The sequence below is a fragment of the Sminthopsis crassicaudata genome, chromosome X, assembly GCF_048593235.1.
Source record: "Sminthopsis crassicaudata isolate SCR6 chromosome X, ASM4859323v1, whole genome shotgun sequence".
NCBI classification, from domain to species: Eukaryota; Metazoa; Chordata; class Mammalia; order Dasyuromorphia; family Dasyuridae; genus Sminthopsis; species Sminthopsis crassicaudata.
This window is the reverse complement of record NC_133623.1, coordinates 69,804,866-69,828,839: the sequence shown is the minus strand read 5'-3', so window position 1 is coordinate 69,828,839 and position 23,974 is coordinate 69,804,866. Positions and strand designations below refer to the sequence as shown.

Below are 23,974 nucleotides of genomic sequence, written 5' to 3'. Positions count from 1 at the left end.
TAAATGGAATTTCTCTTTGTATCTCTAGCTGGATTTTGTTGGTGATGTATAAAAAAGCCAAGGATTTATGTCAATTGATTTTGTATCCTGCAACTTTGCTAAAGGTGTGGATCATTTCTAATAGCTTTTTGGTAGAATCTCTGTGGTTCTCTAAGTATACCATCATATCATCTGCAAAGAGTGATAATTTGGTTTCCTCATTACCTACTCTAATTCCTTTGATCTGTTTTTCATCTCTTATTGCCGAAACTATCATTTGTAACACATTATTGAATAGTAATGGTGATAGTGGGCAACCTTGTTTTACTCCTGATCTTACTGGGAATGGTTGCAGTTTATCCCCATTACACATGATGCTTATTGATGGTTTTAAATAAATGCTACTGATTATTCAAGGAAAAGTCCATTTATTCCTATACTCTAAAGGGTTTTTAATAGGAATGGATGTTGGATTTTATCAAATGCTTTTTCTGCATCTATTGAGATGATCATATGGTTTTTGTTAATTTAGGTATTGATATAATCACTTACGCTAATATTTCCCTAATATTGAACCAGACCTGCATTTCCTGGTATAAATCCTACTTGGTCATGATGTATTATCCTGGGAATGGTTTTCTGTAATCTTTCTGCTAATATTTTATTTAAGATTTTTCATCAATATTCATTAGAGAGATTAGTCTATAATTTTCCTTCTGTGTTTTCCATCTACCTGGTTTAGGTATCAGTACCATGTCTTTGTCATAAAAGGAATTTGGTAGGAGTCCTTCAATCCCTATTTTTTCAAATAATTTATATAGTATTGGAGTTAACTCTTCTTTAAATGTTTGGTAGAATTCACATGTAAATACATCTGGTCCTGGGGATTTTTTTTAGAGAGTTGATTAATAGCTTGTTCTATTTCTTTTTCTAAAATGGGACTGTTTAGCCAATTTACTTCTTCTTCTGTTAATCTGGGCAAGCTATGTTTTTGAAGGTATTCATTCATTTCATTTATGTTATCAAATTTATTGGCATAATGTTGGGCAAAGTAACCCCTAATTATTGCACTAATTTCCTCTTTATTAGGGGAATTTTTAAGACTAACAATTTGATTTTCCTCTTTCCTTTTTCTAATCAAATTTACCAAGGATTTATCTATTTTGTCATTTTTTTCATAGAACTAACTCTTAGCTTTATTAATTAATTCAATAGTTTTTTTTTACTTTCAATTTTATTAATCTCTCCTTTTATTTATAGAATTTCAAGTTTAGTGTTTGATTGAGGAGTTTTTAATTTTCTCTTTTTCTAGCTTTTTTAGTTGCAAGCCTAATTCACTGATTTTCTCTTTCTCTATTTTATTCAAGTAAGCCTCTAGAGATATAAAATTTCCCCTATCACCGCTTTGGCTGCATCCCACACATTTTCGTATGACATCTAATTACTTTCATTTTCTTGGGTGAAATTATTAATTGTGTCAGTGATTTGCTATTTCACCCAATTATTCTTTGGGATGAGATTATTTAGTTTCCAATTATTTTTTGGTTTATTTTCCCCTGGCTTTTTATTGAATGTAATTTTCATTGTGTGATCTGAAAAGGATGCATTTTCTATTTCTGCCTTTCTGCATTTGAATTTGTGAGGTTTTTATGTCCAAATATATGATCAGTTGTTGTATAGGTTGCATGAACTGCCGAAAAGAAAGTGTACTTCTTTCTGTCTCCATTTAGTTTTCTTCAAAGAAATACCTAACTTTTCTAGGTATTTTCATACCTAACTTTTCTAGTATTTTATTTACCTCTTTGACTTGTTTCTTATTTATTTTGTGGTTTGATTTATCTAATTCTGAGAGGGCAAGGTTAAGATCTCCCATTATCTCCCACAGTTTGCTGTCTATTTCTTCTTGCAGCACTCTTAACTTCTTCTTTAAGAATGTAGATGCTACACTACTTGGTGCATATATGTTTAATATTGATATTACTTCATTATCTATGCTACCCTTTAATAAGATATAGTGCCCATCCTTATCTCTTTTAATTGGATCAATTTTTGCTTTTGCTTGATCTGACATCAAGCTACACCTGCTTTTTTGACTTCACTGAAACTATAGTAGATTTTGTTGCAGCCTTTTACCTTTACTCTGTATGTATCGCCCTGCTTCAAGTGTGTTTCCTATAAACAATATATTGTAGGATTCTGGCTTTTAATCCAGTCTGCTATCCACCTCCTCTTTATGGGGGAGTTTACCCCATTCACATTTATGGTTAAAATTACTAATTCTGTATTTCCTGCCATCTTGTTAACCCCAGCTTATGCTTTTCTCCTTTCCTTCACCCTTGCCCCCTCCCCAGTATTAAACTTGTGAGCACCACTTGCCTTACACAGCCCTCCCTCTTTAGAATTCCCCCACCTTAGAGTTCCTCCACTTTTATTACCCTCTTTCCTCACAATTTCTGTATTCCCTTCTACTTAGCCTACTCCTTCCCTTTTCTCTTTTCCCCTCCCACTTTTCAATGAGGTGGGAGAAGTTTTTCTGCAAATCGGATATGTCTAATATTTTTCTCTTTAAGCCAATTCTGATGAGAGTAAGATACATACTATGTTCATCCCCCTCCCTTCTTTCTCTCAGAGATAATAGGTTTCTTTTGCCTCATTGTAAGACATAGTACCCCCACTTTTCCCTTTTTCTGGTACCTCTAGCTTTGTTTTTATATTATCACGGTAAAACCAAATTATACATGTATTCTTTATGTATCCTCATAACAGAAATTTGTTCCCAAGATTTCTTTTTACCTTTTTATGTTTCTCTTGAGTCCTATATGTTTACTTCTGTTTTTTTTTTTTGTTTGTTTTTTGTTTTTGTTTTTCAGAAATAGATGGAATTCACCTATTTCATTGAAAGTCCATCTTCTTCTCTGGAAGAAAATGCTGATTTTGGCTGGGTAAGTTATTCTTGGCTACATACCACAATTCTTAGCCTTTCAGAATATCAGATTCCGGGCCCTTTGATCCTTTAAGGTGGATGCTGCTAGATCCTAAGTATTCCTTATTGTGGCTCCTCTGTATTTGAATTGTTTTCTTCCTCATTGCTTGTAGTATTTTTTCCTTGGTCTGATAGTTCTGGAATTTAGCCACAATATTTCTTGGAGTTTTGATTTGGGGATCTCTTTCAGCAGATGATTAATGGATTCTTTCAATATCTATTTTACCCTATGTTTCTATAACATCTGGGCAGTTCTCTTTGATGATTTCCTGAAAAATAGTGTCTAGGCTCTTTTTTTCATCATAATTTTTAGGAAGTCCAATAATTCTCAGATCTCCCCTAGATCTATTTTCCAGGTCTGTTGTTTTCCCAAGTAGGTATTTTAAATTTTTTCCAATTTTTTTTTCAGTTTTGCTTGACTGATTCTTGGTGTCTCATCAAGTCTTTCATTTCCATTTTTTCAAGTCTGATTTTAATGAATTATTTTCTTCATTTACTTTTTTATTTCTTTTTGTAATTATCCAATTGAGTTTTTAAATGAGTTGTTTTGTTCTATGGAATTTTTTTCCATTTTGTCAATTTTATTTTTAGAGAGTTATTTTCTTTTTCAAATTCACTAATTCTGTTTTTCAGGGAGTTGATTTCTTTATCCACTCCATCTTTTAATGAGTAAAATGAGTTATACAGACCCTCTTGCAAAGCTTCCCTTTCCTTTCCCCATTTTGCTTCTAGTCTTAGTGCTTTCTTTGGGGTTTCATCTAGAGACAATCTGTTTTTAGTCTCATCAGGGTTTGAAGTCTGATCACTATCCGTACAGAAGCTATCTATAGTTAGAGCTCACTTTAACTTTTTACTCATTTTGAAAAAAAAAAAAAAAAAAGGAACCAAAACAAACAAAACAAAACCAAAAAACAAGTGGGGTTGGCTTTTGGGGCAGTTTGGTATTACTAAGCTTCCTCTACAGATAACAGGAAGTATCAAGGAAGCAGCTGTGGGACAGCAATGGCTGTGCTGCATCTACACAGCAGTTGCGTTCTGAGAGTGTGCTGAGTCACTCCGGGTGCTGGGTGGATGTGGCCATGTCCCAAGAGACTCTAGTGTTTCGGGGTTATAGTCTTTACCTTCTGTGTTTATAGTTTCTCTGCTGATCTACTGGCTTGCTGCCAGGACAAAGTAGCTCACACTATGATAAACTTCTCCCCATAAATTTTCCACCACCTGAGACCACACCCTGCCCCACTCTGGCCTGTTCAGCATTAGCTGCCTTCCATGCTTTCACTGCCTTCCTGAGGTCTTTGCCTAGTCTAATTGTTACCCCACCCACACCCCCACGAACTAAAACAGACCTTTTCTAGTAAATTTCAAGGATATCTTCTGTTGATAATGTATTGTGTTCCCAATATTCATGTGGCACTAATTCCGAGGCCATTTTATGAAAGAAGTAGTCTGAGAACAAGGAAGAACTTAGATAGATGCGTGTGTCCTCTCCACCATCTTGGCTTTCCCTTTTAAAGGAATTAGACTAGGTAATGAGGAAACCAAATTATTACTCTTTGCAGATGATATGATGGTATACCTAGAGAACCACAGAGATTCTACTAAAAAGTTATTAGAAAAAATCCACAATTTTAGCAAAGTTGTAGGGTACAAAAAAAATTCACATAAATCATCAGCATTTTTATACATCACCAACAAAATCCAACAGTTAGAGTTAAAAAGAGAAATTCCATTTAAAGTAACTACAAATAGTATAAAATATTTGGGAATCTATCTGCTGAAGGAAAATCAGGAACTATATGAACAAAACTACCTTGTTTCACCCCTTATCTCATTGGGAATGGTTGCAATTTATCCCCATTACATATGATGGTAACTGACAGTTTTAAATAGATGCTCCTGACTATTTTAAGGAAAAGTCCATTTATTCCTATACTCTCAAGTGTTTTTATTAGGAATGGATGTTGGATTTTATCAAATGTTTTTTCTGCATCTATTGAAACGATCATATGGTTTTTGTTAATTTAGCTATTGATATAATCACTTACGCTAATATTTCCCTAATATTGAACCAGACCTGCATTCCTGGTATAAATTTTACTTGGTCATGATGTATTATCCTGGGAATGATTTTCTGTAATCTTTCTGCTAATATTTTATTTAAGATTTTTCATCAATATTCATTAGAGAGATTAGTCTATAATTTTCCTTCTGTGTTTTCCACCTACCTGGTTTAGGTATCAGTACCATGTCTTTGTCATAAAAGGAATTTGGTAGGAGTCCTTCAATCCCTATTTTTTCAAATAATTTATATAGCATTGGAGTTAATTGTTCTTTAAATGTTTGATACAATTCACATGTAAATCCATCTGGTCCTGGGGATTTTTTCTTAGGGAATTGATTAATAGCTTGTTTTATTTCTTTTTCTAAAATGGGACTATTTAGCCAATTTACTTCTTCCTCTGTTAATCTGGGTAAGCTATATTTTTTAAGGTATTCATCCATTTCATTTAAGTTGTCAAATTCATTGGCATAAAGTTGGGCAAAGTAACTCCTAATTATTGCTCTAATTTCCTCTTCATTAGTGGCAAGTTCTCCCTTTTCATTTTTAAGACTAACAATTTGTTTTCCTCTTGTCTTTTTCTAATCAAATTTACCAAGGGTTTATCTATTTTGTTGGTTTTTTCATAGAACTAGTTCTTAGTTTTATTTATTAATTCAGTAGTTTTTTTTTACTTTGTTTTGTTAATCTCTACTTTTATTTTTAGAATTTCAAGTTTATTGTTTGACTGGGGGGGGTTTAATTTGGTCTTTTTTCTAGATTTTTTTATCCTAATTCATTGATTTTCTCTTTCTCTATTTTATGCAAGTAGGCCTCTAGAGATATAAAATTTCCCCTTATTATCACTTTGGCTGTGTCCCACACATTTTAGTATGATGTCTCATCGTCATTCTCTTGGGTGAAATTATTAATTGCTTCTTATGATTTGATGTTTCACCCAATCATTCTTTAACTTTAGATTATTTAGTTTCCAATTATTTTTTGGTCTATTTTCCCCAGGCTTTTTATTGGATGTAATTTTATTGCATCGTGATCTGAAAATGATGCATTTACTATTTCAGCCTATCTACATTTGAATTTGAGGTCTTTATGTCTTAATATATAGTCAATTTTTGTATAGGTTCCATGAACCGCTGAAAAGAAAATGTCTTTCTGTCTCCATTTAGTTTTCTCCAAAGAGCTATCATACCTAACTTTTGTAGTGTTCTATTTACCTCTTTAATTGCCTTCTTATTTATTTTGTGGTTTGATTTATCTAGTTCTGAGAGTGAAAGGCTGAGATCTCCCACTATTATAGTGTTGTTGTCTATTTTCTTCTTGTAACTCTCTTAACTTCTCTTTTAGAAAGTTAGATGTTATACAACTTGGTGCATATATGTTTAGTACTGATATTGCTTCATTATCTATGATACCCATTAGCAAGATATAGTGCCTTTCCTTATCTTTTTTAATTAGATCAATTTTTGCTTTTGCTTGATCTGAGACCGGGATGGCTACCACTGCTTTTTTTACTTCACCTGAAGCATAGTAGATTCTGCTCCAGACTTTTATCTTTACTCTGTATGTATTGCCTTACTTAGTAAGTTTCCTGTAATCAACATATTGTAGGATTCTGAATTTTAATCCAGTCTGCTATCTGCCTTTGCTTTATGGGGGAGTTTAACCCATTCATATTTATGGTTAAAATTACTAATTCTGTATTTCCTGCCATCTTGTTAACCCCAGCTTATGCTTTTCTCTTTCTTTTCCCCTTTATCCTCCAGCCCTCCCTTTTTAGGATCCCTCCTTCCCCCTTAGAATATTTCCCCTTTTTTTAAACCTTTCCCTTACAATTACTGTATTCTCTTCTATTTAGGCTACTCCTTCCTTTTTCCCTTTTCTTCTCCCACTTTTCAATGAGATGGGAGAAGTTTCTCTGTAAATCTAATATGTCTAATATTTTCTCTTTGACCCAATTTTGAGGAGATTAAGATTCACAGTATGTTAATCCCTCTCCTTTCTTTCCCTCAGAGATAATAGTTTTCCTTTTCCTCTTTGTGAGATGTAGTTTCCTATTTTTCCCCTCCACTTTTCTCTTTTTCTGGTACAATTTCCTTTCCACCTCTAGCTTCTGTTTTATACCATAACAGTAAAACCAAATTATACATGTATTTTTTGTGTATACTCATAAGAGAAATTTGTTCCCAAGATTTCTTTTTACCTTTTTATGTTTGTCTTGAGTCCTATATTTGGAGATCAAACTTTTTGTTTAGTTCTGTTTTTTTCATCAGAAACAGATGGATTTAACATTGAATGCTCATCTTCTTCCCTGGAAGAAAATGCTCATTTAGGCTAAGTAAGTTATTCTTGGCTGCATACCACAATCCTTTCGACATATCAGATTCCAGGCCCTTTGATCCTTTAATGTGGACCCTGCTAGATCCTGAGTAATCATTATTGTGGCTCCTCTGTATTTGAATTTTTTTTCCTCGCTGCTTGTAGTATTTTTTTCTTGGTCTGATAGTTCTGGAATTGAGCCACAGTATTTCTTGGAGTTTTGATTTTGGAATCTCTTTCAGTAGGTGATTGATGAATTCTTTCAAAGTCTATTTTACCCTATGTTTCTATAACATCTGGGCAGTTCTCTTTGATGATTTCCTGGAAAATAGTGTCTAGGCTCTTTTTTTCATTATGATTTTCAGGAATAATCCTTAGATTTTCTCTCCTAGATCTATTTTCCAGGTCTATTGTTTTTCCAATTATATATTTAACATGTTTTTCTATGTTTTTTTTTTTTTTGGTTTTGCTTGACTGATTCTTGATGTCTCATCAAGTCATTCATTTCCATTTGTTTCGTTCTGATTTTTAATGAATTGTTTTCTTCATTTATTTATTTATTTATTTATTTATTATTATTATTTTTACTTTTTTGTATATGTCCAATTGAATTTTTAAATGAGTTGTTTTGCTCTATGGAATTTTTTTCCATTTCACATTTTTAATGATTTATTTTCTTTTTCCAATTCACAATTCCTACTTTCCTGGAAGTTCTTTATCTTTTCCAATTTACAAATTCTGTTTCCCTGGGAGTTCTTTACCTTTTCCATTTCACATTTCAGGGAGTTATTTTCTTTTCCAAATCTTTCTTTTAATGAGTTATATGTCTTTTCTATACTCTCTTGCAGAGCTTCCCTTTCCTTTCCCCATCTTTCTTTTAAGATCTTTTTTACTTTCTTCTAGGAGAGCCTTGTGTAGTGGGGACCAGGCTATATCCCTGCTTTGGGGTTTTGTCTGAAGACTGCTATTAGTCTCCTCAGGGTTGGAAATCTGTTCTCTTTCAGTATAGAAGCTATCTATAATTAGAGCTAGCTTTGTTTTTTTATTCATTTGAAAAAAAAAAAAAAACACTTGGGCCCTGCCTTTAGGGCAAGGAATTTCCTAGCTTCCTCTACAGAACAGGGACAGATGGACAGTGGCTGTTCTGTGAACAGGCTGCAAAGAGTGGCTACACTGCAGAACGTGGCTGCACTGTAATCATGCTGAATCACTCCTGGTGCTGGGTGGCTGTGGCCAGGTCCTGTGAACCTCTGGTGTTTTAGGGTACACTCTACCTTTTGCGTTTGTGTAACTTCTCTGCTGAACTACTGCTTTGCAACTGGCAAGCAGAGCAGCCAACCTGTGGTAGAGTCCTCCCCATAAATTCTCCACCCACAGACTGTACCCCATCCCTGGCTCATTCAGTTTGCACTGGCCTCCATGTTCCATGTTCTGCCTCCCTGCCTGTGCTGGCCTCCTCCTGTCCAGAGGATCAAGACAGACCTTTTCTGGTACTCTTCCGGATTATCTTCTGCTGTTAATTTGTTATATTCCCAATATTCATGGATTCTACCTGTCAAGCACTATTTCAGATGTTGAATTTTGTAATCAGTAGTGAGGCTAGAAGGGAAGCTCAGAAAGAAGCCTGTGTCCTCTACACCATCTTGACTCTGATGACCTACTTCATTTCTTCTAAAGAATTCCTACACATAGTAGTATATGTAATGATTACCTGAATTAAATTCATCCATCCCATATATTTAAGCTTATTGACACCCAAGATATTGATGTTCAATCTTTCTATCTCCTGTTAGATTACATCTAGCTTATCTTGGTTCACAGAAGAAGAGACACAGTCTAATACAGCTATATGTGAGCCTCAAAGAAAAACACATTTTGGGCACTAGAATTTGTCAACTAGAATTCCTCAAAGATATGAAGTAAGAGTTTATAAAAGAACGTAATTTTTTAAATGACATAACACTAAAAATTAAAAAAAAACAAGAACAAAGTAAGAAAGAACATGCTACTGGTGGGATGGAGTTGAGGTATATATGCAATATATAGGAGGATAAAGTCACTCATTGTCATTTCTCATTGGATTCCTTGATCATCTGGGGGGGGGGTTCCTATGCAAAGTTTAAGCTTTTACTTAAGTAATCCCATTCCATGGAACCTGGGTCACCTATCTCTCGTTCAGGCAATTCTCTTGGCAGGAATCCTGTTCTATTATACTTATAAGGTCTTCTTCTAGCTTAGACATTTGATATTTTGAGGTCCTTTTATGTTTTCTGATATTCAGTGTTCTAAAATCCCCTTCAGATGTGACATTCTATGTTCTTAGGACCCTGCCTGAGTAAAAGCCAGTACACTTAGCTCCTTTTCTTTCTGACATTCAGCATTCTAGAGGTATTCTGAAAAGCCTTGAGATTGCTTCAAACTCTGTTAGAACACTTTCTGTTCTAAACATAAGAGCACACACATAGAAGGAGGGCAGGATATGTGTGCAGGCATACTTTATCCAAAATTTCCCCCAAGCCCAAATAAAAGTTCTCAATTTTTATGTTTTAATACTTCTACCTTGAAGATTCTGTTTTATTAGGTTCCTCCCAATTCAGACATTCACAATTAGGACCCAGGTCAAACCCCAATATGAAATTCTATGTGCAACAGTCTTTTCTGACGTGGACTCTGCTTTTTCTAAGTATCTTGCAGTCACTGGTATGTTTTGCTTTCTAGATGGCCTCCAAAATTGATGTTCTGTGTTCTCAAATTACTGTTAGCTCTGATACTATTGCCCCCTACACTTGTTACAGTCTCAAATAACCGCAGTCAGCCTTGATATCCTGTATTCTAGTTTTCTTTCTTTGAATTTTATTTCTGGGTTCAGTAGTTAAGAATATATTTGACTCATAGAAGGTGGTTTGGTACTACCTTCTCTTTTCTATTCTTTTTCTTTTGATGCATTTTAAGTCTCTATCTTTCCAACACACACACAACAAAAGACCATTTGACCTTTAAAAATTTCTTTATCTATTAACATAATAAACCATATGATGCTTATTTTTATTTAGCAGTTTTCTCTCCAAGTGGAGGGCATCTTATTTCATAGGTCCTTTATAGTTGAATATTTATAATACTTCACATTCTTCACATTCTTCAAACAATATTACTGTTACTATAATCAACCTCTTGGTTCTATGAATTTCATTCTTCATTATTGCATGCAAGTCTTTCCATGTTTTTTCTAAAATTTCCATCACACCCATATACCACAACTTCTTTAGCCAATTCAAGGTCATATCCTTTCCCTATTCTTGCAAAGAATTTATATAAATTGAAGATAGTTGCTATTTAAATGTTTGCTAGAATTCACTTATAAATCTATTTGTGGGGGAAGGGTACCATCCATTTGGAAGCTCATTTATGACTTGTTCTTTTACTCTGGTTAAGCTATTTTAATGCTCTATTTTTTAAAATAGTTTTTATTTGCTAGATATATGCATGGGTAATTTTACAACATTGACAAATGCCAAACCTTTTGTTCTATTTTGTCCCCTCCTTCCCCCCCCCAGATGGCATGTTGACCAATACATGTTAAATAATTAGAGTATAAATTAAATACAATATATGTATACATGACCAAATAGTTGTTTTGCTGTACAAAAAAGAATCGGACTTTGAAACAGTGTACAATTAGCCTGTGAAGGAAATCCAAAATGCAGGCGGACAAAAACAGAGGGTTAATGCTCTATTTTTTGTTCTCTGCATCTGATGTTTTATGTTTTTGTAAATATGTGATTTATCAGATTTGTTGGCAAATAACAGGAGAAAATAATTTCTAATAATTTCCTCCGTGCTCTACTCTTTCATTGATAATTCTGGGATTTACTTTTTCTTTTTCAAAAAATAATTACAATAGGGGACACTAGGTGGCGCAGGGGAGAGAGCACCAGCCCTGAAGTCAGGAGGACTTGAGTTCAAATGTGGTCTCAGCCACTTAACACATCCTAGCTGTGTGACCCTGGGCAAGTCACTAACCCCAATTGCCTCACCCAAAATAATAATAATAAATACAATAGCCAATAGTTTCAGTATTGTTTGTTCGAAGCTCCCCGCCGCTTTCCCTATTTCAATTTTGAGTCTGCGCATCACCCGAACTTCTCCTTCTATGAAGCGGCTTCTTGGCCAGTTCGGGTTTTTGGCCGCGTCTGTTCTTGCTCTTTCCTTTTCCTGATGGAAGTGCTTAGGCAGACAAGGGGTACCCACGTAGGTCGAGCTTTGAGGAGTCCCCCAAATTGTGGAGGAGAGGAGAGGAGAAAAGAGGAGAGGAGAGGAGGAGAGGAGAAAAGAGGAGAGGAGAGGAGGACAGGGGAAGAGAGGGGAGAGGAGAGGAGAGAAGGAGAGGAGAGGAGAGGGGAGGGGAGGGGAGAGGAGGGGAGGGGAGGGTCCCCCCTTGTCATCATGGTATTGAATGAAATGCCCCGTGAAGCCCACCGTCCGCCCCGGGATCTGTTACTACGTTGGAGGGAGCCCTCCCTGGTCACGATCCCAGGTCCTAGGAGTAGTTTTCCTGAGGCCGGAACCCCAGAGTCCGGGCACACCCCCAGCCGCAGCCCCAAACGCGTTGGACCCACAGCTAAGCCGCATCCAGCGGCAGCCCCTCCTTCCTCTCCAGCACCTCCCCGCCCCCTGGGCCAGAGCTCCGCCTCTGGGTCGTACTTCTCCGGCCCCGGAGTTCTGTTTCCGGCGCTGGCTGCGTCACAGGGGCCTGCTTTTCTCCCCCCTCACTCGGGCCCGTATTTCAGTAGAAAGACCTCTCTACTGGCTGCGTGACCCTAGTCCTTGCCCTGGGAGCGGCCCTACACACCACCTTGGGTCCCAGGGCCCACAGCACCCAGTCCCGGTGGAGGTGACGGGGCTTCGCCCTCCTCCAATTCATCAGTACGCGCTTCTCCCACCCCTCTTTTTCATTAGCCGAGGAAAACCGCGCCTCCCGGCCTAACGGCAGCGCCAGCCTCGTTTCCATTGGCGTTCGACACCTCCCCCTGACGTTCTTTCGCCTGGTCCCCCGCCCCATCCTAATCTTCGTTGTCAGAGACCGGGAGAGGAGCCAGTATGGGAAACCATCCTTCCCAGTCATTTTCTTGGGACTTTCATTCAATTGTATACTGATTTTTGGTCTATCCTCCCCTGGCAGACGCCTCCTAAACGGGACATTCCCATGTACCTAATCAAGCAGTTTAAACTGGGGGTTACGCATGAACCTGCAGACCTCTTCCTTGTGTTATTTCAAGTCCATAATCCATTTTAATAATTGTTCATAATAATACTTTTCAAAGGTGTCTGTGCTCTTTCCTGGCTCTGCTTTGTACCTCCCTTAAAAAACAAGACAAAACAAAACACAAAAAACAAAACAAAACAAAACAAACAAACAAACAAAAAACCCAACAACTATCAATCACCCTCGTTTTTCCCCCTTCTTGCACTTCCTACCTCCCCTTGACCTTTCACTGTAACGGTCAGTTCCATTAGAAAAGAACCATAAAACAGAGAACTTTCAGCAGCTATGTATACTCAAAGAAAACAAATCCCCACGTGGATCGTGTCTAAAAATGTTATGGTTTATTCTGCATCTCGAGAATATGCCCCTTTTGTATCAGGAGGTGGATTAAGTGGAATTGGTTATTGATCAGAGCTCTAAAGTCCTTAATGCTGCAAAAACCATCTCTTACGAATTTTGCCCTTTCCCTTGTCTCTTATCAGAGAACTGGATACAGAAAGGGACTCGTTTTGTACAGCTCCCCATTTTAAATAACTGATAAGGAAAAAAAGGATAGTTCTCATTTGAAACTTGTAACCGATGTAACTGACTTTGAAAGACATTTTTTCATAAAAATCTATAACAAAAAAGATGTTTTTGCAAAAGTTTTTATCATTCCTTCCTCTGGTTAGCACCTCCCTGCGCAATAGAACAATAGCAACAATAACAGGATAAAACTCTAAAAATTGTTACACATGATTTAGTAGGACAAATTCCTATTCTGGTCAAGTTCTGATATACACGTGTCGTTCTGAATTTTCTGCCTATAATCTCTCTTGGAGGAGGTGGGTGCCATGATTCATCTGCAGCCCTCTGAAGTTGAGTTTATCATTACATTAATCAGAATTCTAAGATTAATTAAATGAATTAATTAATAAATTAAAAGTTGCTTATTGTCCCCTCTGAATGCCACATACATTATTCTAGTTTTGTTCACTTTTCTGATTATCTAATCAGAAATCTTCCGTTTCCTCTAAAACTATTAATTTCCTTACATCTTATTGAGCCAACTATATTTCTTTTTTTTTTTTTATTAAAGCTTTTTTATTTACAAAGCATAGGTAATTTTTCCAACATTGAGCCTTGCATAACCTTTTTTTTCCTTTTTTTCCCTCATTCTTTTTTTCAAATTAATTTTATAAATAACATTTTTTGACAGTACATATGCATAGGTAATTTTTATTTATTTTTTTATTTTTTTTTTTAATTAAAGCTTTTTAATCTACAAAGCATGGGTAATTTTTCCAACATTGAGCCTTGCATAACCTTTTTTTCCCCCTTTTTTCCCTCATTCTTTTTTTAAAATTAATTTTATAATTATAACATTTTTGACAGTACATATGCATAGGTAATTTTTATTTATTTATTTATTGAGCCAACTATATTTCAATATATTAAACACCACAGTTTGATTAGTGGATACTCCCTTAGTTTTCAGTTTTGGACTACAAGGGAAAAAACTGCCATAAATAATTTTGTATGTGGGTCCTCTTGCAATAGACCTAGTAATGCTATGGGTTTGGTTAGAATGCATGCACAGTTTATGTGCAACAAGAAATTCAGTTTTGCACCCGTATATTGTATGTAGGATATGCTGTAACACATTAAATATGTATGGAATTGCCTGTCATCTAGGGGAGGGGGTAGAGGGAGGAAGGGAGGGAGGGGAAAATTCGGAAAAGAAGTGAGTACAAGGGATAATGTTGTAAAAAAAAATTATCTATGTATATGTACTGTCAAAAAATTATAATTATAAAATTAATTTTAAAAATGTATGCACAGTTTATTAACTTTGGAGGGCAGTTTTAAATTGCTTTCTAGAGTGGTTGGACCAATTCACATCTCGATCAACAGTGCATTAGTATCCCTATTTTCCCATTACATCTCCAACTTTATCATTTCCACTTTTTTATCTTTTTGATTCTGATGAGTCTGAGGCAGAATCACTGATTCCCAAATTGAAACATTGGTATTTCTTTAATTATTAGTAATTTGGATCATTGTATCATATGCTTATTGATACCTTGAATATCTTCTTTTGGAAACTGCCTGTTGATATATCCTTTGTGCCATCTGACCATTTTATCTCTTGGAGAATGGCTCTCACTCTGAAAAATTCAAATCAATTTTTTTCCCCTGAGGCTGGGATTAAGTGACTTGCCCAGGGTCACACAGCTAGGAAGTGTTAAGTATCTGAGATCAAATTTGAACTCGGGTCCTCCTGAATTCAAGGCTGCTGCCCTATCCACTAGGCCACCTAGCTGCCCCAAACCAATTCTTTATATCATAGATATGGAATACTTAACAGAAAAATTTGCTGCAATGATTTTCCCACTTATACATTTCCATTCTCATTAAAATGTGTTAGCTTATGCAGAACTTTTTTGATTTTACATAATCAAAATTGTCCATTTTTATTTTGGGATCTTTCCTATTCCTTGTTTCAACTAACTAATTATTGAACATTTATTAAGCACTTAATATGTGTCAGGCACTATGCTAAGTCTGAGGATATAAAAAGAGTCAATAAATAGTTTTTGCTCCCAAAGAGCTTACAATCTAAAAGGAGGAGTCAATATGCAAACATATATTCAAAAGAAATTATATACAGAACAGACAATAACAGAACAATAGCAGAAACAAGGCACTAGAATTTAGAGAGCTTGAGGAAGGCTTCCAGTAAAAGATAGAATTGTATTTAGAATTTAAAAGGAAGTCAGGGAAATCATTCATGTGAATGGAGACACTGGAGGAAAGAGAAAATGACCAGAGCAGAGAGATGGAGTGTCTTGTTTTTGGAAGGTCCAGACCAGTGTTGCTTGGTGGGAGAGTATGTGTTTAAAGAGTAAAGTGCAATGAAATTGGAAAGTAGGAGGGGATTTCAGTTATAAAGGGCTTTGAATGTCAAACTGAGCATTTTGAATTTGATTCTGAGTTGATACAGAGCCTCTGGAGTTTATTGAATATGCTGGTGACATGGTTGGACCTGTGCTTTAAGAATATCACTTCAGTGCTGTGGCAGGCAAAAGATGACTGAAGAAAACAAAAGTTCGAGCTTCAGAGCATATCAATTTATTAAATAATGCACACCAAACAAATCTGGACGAAGCCCTTTCCTCAGCTTAGAGCTGAACCCAATAGAAGACTTTTTTGCATTAAAAACATTTAATCAAACAAGGCAAATTAATGAAAAAAAAATGCAACATCAGATAATCTCATTTCTAGTTGGTTCTAAGATAAGGGACTTTCCAAGTTGGGAAGAGAGTGAACAGGTACAATTCCCTGAATTCAGAAAAAGAGGTAGGTATTCCACTTCCCCAAGGTGTCTGGAGACAATCCAAAGAACTTGGAAACAATTAGTATGGGGCTAGTTTTTAGATGAAGATGTATGGGTTACTTGAGATGTACAATTGTGAGAAAACTCCTTGAATCAATCTTTGGGTCTGGCTGGCTTTCTGATCAGCATAACCTAGTTCTTCCATTAAGGGTCTTTAAGCAATAGGTAGCAGTGGTCCTGCTTCCTGATCACACAGTGTTGGGTTCAAACCCTGGAATAAGATTTTCTCCCCAGATCCCACTATTAAATAAAGATTTCTCACAAGACAGAATTTAGACTAAACCTATAACTGAGTTAGAAGAAAAGTGAACTAGCCCCATAATTGAGGCATAAGATGAAGTCACAATTCCCACAATTAACTACTCGCTGTCCTACTTCTTTCAATTTCCTCAGTGGCAGAATGGAGAATGGAATGACATGGACTGGGGAGAAATTTGAGGCATACCAAGCCACCAGCAAGCAATAATGGTGGGTGATGGTGACAGCCAATGGTGGCGTTGTCAGAGAAGGGAGTGTGTTAGAGAGATAGGTATAAAGGTGGAATTGTCAGGCTTTGGCAACAGATTAGAAATGGAGTAAAATGAAAAAACAGTGAGGGGATCCCTAAATTGTGAGCCTGGAAGGAAGATGTTAACCTCTACAGTAACAGGAAAAGTGTGTGGGGGTGTCATTCTGGACATTTTGGGGCTAAAATGCTTCCTGGAAATTCAATCTGAGATGTCTGAAAATAGTTGGTGATGAGAGATTGGGGATCAACAGAGAATTTGGGGCAAGATAGGTAGATTTGAGAGTTACTTATCACAACTTGTTTAAGTCAACCTAAAGTTGTTTAAGTTTAACCTAAGACCTAAAAGGCTTTATAGTTCTGTTTTTCTCATTTTTGGGTCCATAACTAATTTCAGCTTTTCAGGTTTCAGAGGTTTCAGAGCACTTTTTATCAAATGGTTTTTTTAACAAACTAACTCTTGCCTATGAGTTAATTGAGCATTGTAACACTGTGTCTGGTTATGTATATTGTATATCTGATCTGTTCTGCTGATCAAGCCCTTCATTTTTTCAGCAGTACAAAATTATTTCAGTAGTTACTACTTTGTACCATACTTTTGTTTCTCCTACTGATAGAACTGCTTCTTATGACCCTTTTAGATGATTAAACTTGAAGTTCTTGAACTTTTGTCCCTCCACTTGTATTTCATTTTTATTTTTTCTACTCCATAAAATAATACATTGGAAATTAGATTTGTAGGGTGTTAAATACCATAGTTTAGGTAATATTATCTATTTAGTTATATTTGCTTGACCTATTCATGAGCACTGGAATATATTTTAGTTATTTGAGTATGTCTTTATTTTTGTAAAAGTATTTTATAGTTGGATTTAATTTCTGGGTGCTTCTTGGTAGGTATAATCCCAAATATTTTATAGCATCTATAGTTAATTTGAATTTCTCCTTCTAGTTCTCCCTGATAGGTTCTGCGAGCATCATACTGTACTGCTGCTAGTTTCCAGGAATTTATCTCATATCCTGTGACTTTACTGAATTTATTTAGTGGTTTAATTTACTTTTTGGTTGATTCTGTAGGTTTACCAATATAAATAATATTGTCTGCAAAATCATGGGAGAGTGGGCAAGTTGCTTCTCCCCATGTATCAGTTATCTATGATACAAATTTATAAGATTTTTATAACTTCATAATCAGAATTACATAAGTCAGGTTATAGCTCAAACTACTTACAGGGCTCACAATGGACTAATTTTGGAAGGGGAGATTTATATGCCACCAATGTAACCAAGAGAGCTTAAACATAACAAAAATGATCATCAATATTAAGTCTCCTTTTATCCTAGTAATCTACTCCCAACATACATTTAATTAACACATTTTGAATCCCAGATGTTCCATGTAGTCAACTGGTCCCTGAATATCTTCTTTTGGACATTCTAGAACTAACATCATTCTCAGGACAACTCTGAGGGGGACTCTGCTTCTCTGGTTCCAAGTCACTTGTGCAGGTTCCTAGATAATTTTCCTAGAAATAAGACAATGTCATTTAGTACAGTCTCCTAAATTTGGCTCTCCAAACTCGAAACTTCAGAGAATTCTGGTTTGTTTGTTTGTTTGTTTTTAAATATGCCATTTGCTGTTTTTATCTTTACCTAAAACCAGTACCCCACATAAGAATCTTTTTCCCCCCCCTGAGGCTGGGGTTAAGTGACTTGTCCAGGGTCACACAGCTAGGCAGTGTTTAAGTGTCTGAGACCAGATTTGAACTCGGGTCCTCCTGAATTCAAGGTTGGTGCTCTATCCACTGCCGACATAAGAATCTTAAAAATTCATAAGGAGCTAACTGTCAAGTAAACTCTTTTGCCTTTTAAAATTATCAAATAGCTACTTTAAAATGGGAATTAATTTCATTTTCTTTACAGTTATCATTACAATTTTATATGTGAAATCCTTAGTCCAAATTAGAGAGCATATTACTAAAATATATCCAAAGCCTGAATTTCCAGAGTGGATGCATTTGAAAGCCAATGTGTATATAGTTATTAGAGAAAATAGCCTAATCCTGTTTCTTTCTCAAATTTTACTATTCTATTTAATGAAAATACTTTTGCATTATATCTTTGTCTTATTACCTTGTCAAATTCCCCTTTTGGAAGATATAGTCCCTATTTTAAAATGTGACCACAAATGCAAGTTAAAATTATAAAATTTTTCATATTTGCATCTTATTATACTAACTCAGAGATGTTTCAGTATTAATCTCTTTATTAATATATTTATTATTGTACTTACAAGAGTACAATTCTACTACTCACTTGCCCTGATTGTAGAAATTTCTATGAAAGGAAAAGGAGGAATAGTTCTAACAATAACAATGACATGAAAAAAACTCCTTTAGCTCCATTTGATTCCAACCATGAGTCATATCATGTAGCCACAAGGTATCAAAAGCAAGGCTCAGGATTAACCAGGTGAGAAATTTCTTATTCAGAAAGGAAATACATAATGGAAAAACTGAATCAAGAAGATTCTGGTTACTTTAGGTCATACCAAAGTTGGTCTCCACACTTTTTGCAGTCATAGACTTCACCTTTACCAGTTCTTTGACTGCAGAACATGTCATTTTTCACTAATGATTTCATTACAATTCAGACAACCCTCCATATAATAATCAAAACTCATAGCAAATTATAGTCCTGAGAATTTTTACCTCAAATAGCAAAATTTCACTGATCACAACATGGGGTTTGACTATTTTTATTAGTTTTTTCCCTGATAGTTACCATTGCATTTATTCTTTTCTTATAAATTGAAACTAGCAACTTTTTGGGGTTTCAAATAGATGGAAATATCTCATAATTGACTCATATGAATGTATTGAAGTTACATCTTTAAACCACCCTAAGACAGTTTGATGATTTTTATAATTGATAGCCAAAACTTTTCAAATGAAAACTTACTCTTTACATGGCACATTTCTTATTATCTGTTTTAAAACAAAATATGCTCCATTAAATACTTAACAGTTTTCAAATATCTGTTTTTATAAGTTTTCAAATATCTGTTTTTATTACATTCTTTCAAAATTTCAATTCACAGTCTAACAGTATCTAGATTAAAAAAGTTATTTGCCTAACTGCGTTTCTGATATAATTTCCCAAATTTCACAATATGAGATTTTTGAAATATAACAGTAACATATACAATATCATGTTTTTAAAACATGAAACAAAACTTATTATCAAATGATGTCAATGCAGCCAAATGCATTTACAAATTGTCCCATGTAAAAAAAAATAAATAATCTTATCATATTTGGTATTTTATACTAATCACATCTAAAATCCACTTTAGCATTATCAAGTAGGGAACAATTATATCAATTAAAGAAGTAATAATTATCAGTGCTTTCTTACATGCCAGTACATTATTAAATACTTCATAATCTTTGTATCAGTTGATTTTCACAACAACCCTGCAAGGTGGATACCATAATTATTTTCCTCTTTACAGATCAGGAAACTGAGGCAAGCAGAGATTAAAATAACTTGCTTAAGATCACACAGCTAATAAATTTTAGAGACCAGTATATAACTCAAGTTTTCCAGCATTTTTCTCCCAGTACCTTATTTGAGAACCTAACCTGAGATGAGTGAAATTAATAGGGTCAGAGGGAGAAATCCTCTGAACTGGGGAGGGTACAGGGTAATTAAGAAGAGGCAGCTATTTAAATTTTAGGTAAACTTTAAAATGAAAACTATACTTTTATTGTTAAATAATATTTTCTTTTTTTCAATTACATGTAAAGACAAAATTTTACATACATGTTAAATATTGAATTGCAATTTTTTCTTTCTCCCTCCCTTTCCTCTCCCTAATGGCAAGCAATTTGAAATAGATTATGTATGTGCAGTGATATAAGACATTGTCATGTTCATCATGTTGTGGTAGAAGAAGCAGGCCAAAAAGAAAAAAAAACACAAAAACAAAGAAAGTAAAAATAATATGGCGTCAGTCTATATTCAGATTCTATCAGTACTTTCTCTCCATGCAAATACCATGTTTTGGATGAGTCCTTTGGAATTGTTTTAGATCACTATGTTGATGGGAAGAGCTAAGTCATTAATAATTTACCATCCTACATTGTTGCTGTTACTGTGAATTATATTCTCTTGGCTCTGTTTACTTCATTTTGCATCAGTTCATATAAAATTTTCCAGGTTTTTTCTGAAATCTGCTTGCTCATCATTTCTCATAGGAAATCATATTTCATTACATTCATTTACCCCCAGTTTGTTCAGCCATTCCCAAGTTGATGGGCATCTCCTCAATTTCCACTTCTTTGCCACCACAAAAAAAAGCTGTTATAAATATTTCTGAATATATTAGGTCCATTCCCCTACTTTTTCATCTCTCTGGGATATAGACTTAGTAGTGGTATTGCTGGATCCAAGGGTATGCACAGTGTAATTGCCCTTTGGGCATTGTTCCAAATTGCTCTCCAAAATGGCAAACTGGATACTTAAAAAAATTTACTCTGGGATTGCTTTCAAACCAGCTGCCTTCCTTCTGTTACAAGTGAAAGGTAAAATGACTGAGGAAAACAAAGTTTTGATCTTCTGAGTATATTAACTTATTAAGCAATGAGTGCCAATTGCATAATAAATCAGGACCAGACCTCTTCAGCTTAAAGCTGGACCCTAAATACCTGGGGAGGGGGGGGAGAGACAGCCTTTTGTACTTTAAAAACAATTGATCAAAAAAGACCAATTAAGTAAATGGAAAAAATACAATACCAGGTAATCTGATTTCTAATTGGATAAAAGATTAGAGATTTTTCAAGGCATGGGGTAGGGAGAGTGAATAAGTGCAATTCCCTGAGTTCAGAAAAGAGGTCTGTCTCTCTCTCTCCCCAAGTATCTGTAAAGAATCAAGGAAACATGGAAACAATTACCGATTGATCAGTATAGAGGTCAGTTTTCAGATAAGACATATGGATTGTTTATGATGTACAATTGTGAAAAAGTTCGCATCAATCTTTGGACCTGAGTTTCTAGTCAGTATAACTTCCTTCCTTACTTAAGGGTCTCTAAGCAGCAAGAAAAGGTTTTCCACCCACACAGGGGTAGGTTTAAAGAACACAATAAGGTTTTCTCCCTATTCCTATAGTTGAATAGTTTTCCCACAAGAAAGAAATTGGACTACACTTACAGTTGAATAGAAACTAAGCTAGCTCCTTAATTGAATCATAAAACAGAGCCAGTGTGGTTCACTCACTTTCTACAATTAACCACTTGCTGTTCTAATTTTCTCAATTCTTTCAATTTTCTCCCTTTTGATTTATGGGGATGTGGCAACCTACTCTTCTCCATCACTTATATATAAGCCAAATCCATAATGTTTTTCATAAATTCATAATAAGTTTTACATAAGTCATGTTACAGATCAAATTACTTAGAGGGCTCACAGTGGACTAATTTTGAAAAGGGAGAGTTCTATGTCCCCAAAGTAAACAAAAGAGTTTAAACATAAATAACATAAAAATGATCATCAATATTAACTCTCCTTTGATCCTGGAAATCCATTCCCAGGATCCACTTAATTAGCACATTTTGAGTCCCAGAAGTTCCATGTACCTGGATATCTTCTCTTAGACATTCTGGAATTAATATCATTCTCAGGATAGTCTGAATCTTTGTTTCTCTGGTTCCAATCACTTGTGGAGGTCCCTGGGTAATTCTAATAATAAGATTTAATACAATTTAGTTCAGTGATACCTTTTCATGTTACTGAGAACAATTTGCATAATACTGGAATTAACCTGTTCTTTGAATGTTTGACTGAATTAATTTGCAAATCCATCTGATTCTGAGTTTTTTCTTCAGAACTTTACTTATAGTTCATTCAATTTTTTTCTTAAAGTTTTGGACAAAATACAACACCTAATTTTTGAAAACACTAAAAAGAATAAGAACAAATAGATTGTCTTAAAATAATAAGTAGTATCTAAAATCAAGAGCAAACCTATTCTGTAAAGGAAATAAATTAGAAGCCTTTCCATTAATATCAGGGTCGAAGCAAGATTGTTTATTATTACCATCATTACTCGGTATTGTACTAGAGGTGGTAGCTATAGCAATAAGACAAGAAAAAAAGTTGATGAAATTAGTTTTTTTTTTCTTCTTCTGATCTTGAGCTATGTAAATGACCTATTTCTTGTTTTGTTTATCTGAAAAGTAATTCTTCTATGAGCTCCCTAAGCCCAGTTGTTTTTCCCTTTATATCTACAATCTTAAGAGGGGACATCTTGTACTTGACATCATTTTCTCATAACCATAGAGACAGACTGTATGCCTTATGAAATCAGGTGAGTAGATGAGATGGCCTCTGGTTATGCAGTTTACAAATTCACAGTCCCTTTTTATCTTCAACATTTAAACTTTAATCAGTTTTTTTAATGTAACCTCATTAGTCAGGGTATTCTTTCCCCCGTTTTGTATAATGAGAAGGTCCGTTGATACTCAGCAAATATGAAATTGCATTAGTGCATAATAGTTAAGGAGTGTTTGGCCTGATAACATCATCCCTAGTAACAACCTCTCTCAGCCACCCACTAGATATAGTATCCCAGTGACTTTTGGGGGCATCTCCTTTTTGTCTCATGTCCTTCTTTTGCATATTCTAGCCCTGGTGGGCCAGTCTGATGTATCTGGCTATCACTTCTACTCTTCCCTCCATTTTAATTTTTAAAATGTTAAAGTTTTTATTAAATTTTATTTTTTCAATATCAAACATTTATTTTCTTTTTCTCCATCTCCCCTGCTTCCATTGGGGGAAAAAAAAACAGAAAAAGAAAGAAAGAAGCAAGAGCATGAAAGAAGAAAGAAAAAACAAAGGAAGAAAGGCAAGAAGGAAGGGAGGGAGGGAGGAAGGGAAGAAGAGAGGGAGGAAAGAAGGTAGGAAGAAAAGAAAAAGAAAAGGTAACCTTTAAAACAAATCTGTATTATTACATGATACAGATGTTTGCATTGACTGTGTCCAGAAATAGTCCTATGAAATCAGGAACGATCCTTGTGTTAACCAGCATTCTCAAGTCTTTCATAATTATTTAAGATACATAAAGCTAGGGCTCTGTCATTCTCCTCAGCAATATGGCTGGATTTTACTCAGGTTGACACAGAGCTGCCCCTTTACCCCCAGGATCTCTTCTTGAACATTGCAATACAGAAGCCTCCACAATGGCCACCTTCCTCAAGAAGGGATTGGAAGGAGCTGGTGAGAAGTAAGTGATTGCCAACCAAATTCTGTGTGGTGGTAGGGGTCTGGATCGGGATGCAAGAGTCAGCCCTGCCCGTTCTCAGCTGTGTGATCCTGATCCATTCTCTTTCCCTCCTGGTCCTCAGTTCCCTATCTATGCAAGTGAATGAGCACATGCTAGATCATCTCTAGGCCCCCGGCCCACTCAATGTCTGACCCCTCGGACCAAGACTGA

At 35.4% G+C, this 23,974-nt stretch overlaps 1 long non-coding RNA gene across 4 annotated transcripts in view; it reads left to right on the top strand.

Annotated features, from left to right (window-relative positions):
• Window positions 1-23,974, top strand: part of LOC141548287 (uncharacterized) — a 124,584-nt gene that overhangs the window by 39,922 nt on the left and 60,688 nt on the right. For all 4 annotated transcript variants that reach the window (XR_012483883.1, XR_012483885.1, XR_012483884.1 and 1 more), the window contains exon 4: window positions 2,850-2,921. This is a non-coding gene — a long non-coding RNA (uncharacterized LOC141548287). The remainder of the gene's footprint in view (window positions 1-2,849; window positions 2,922-23,974) is intronic.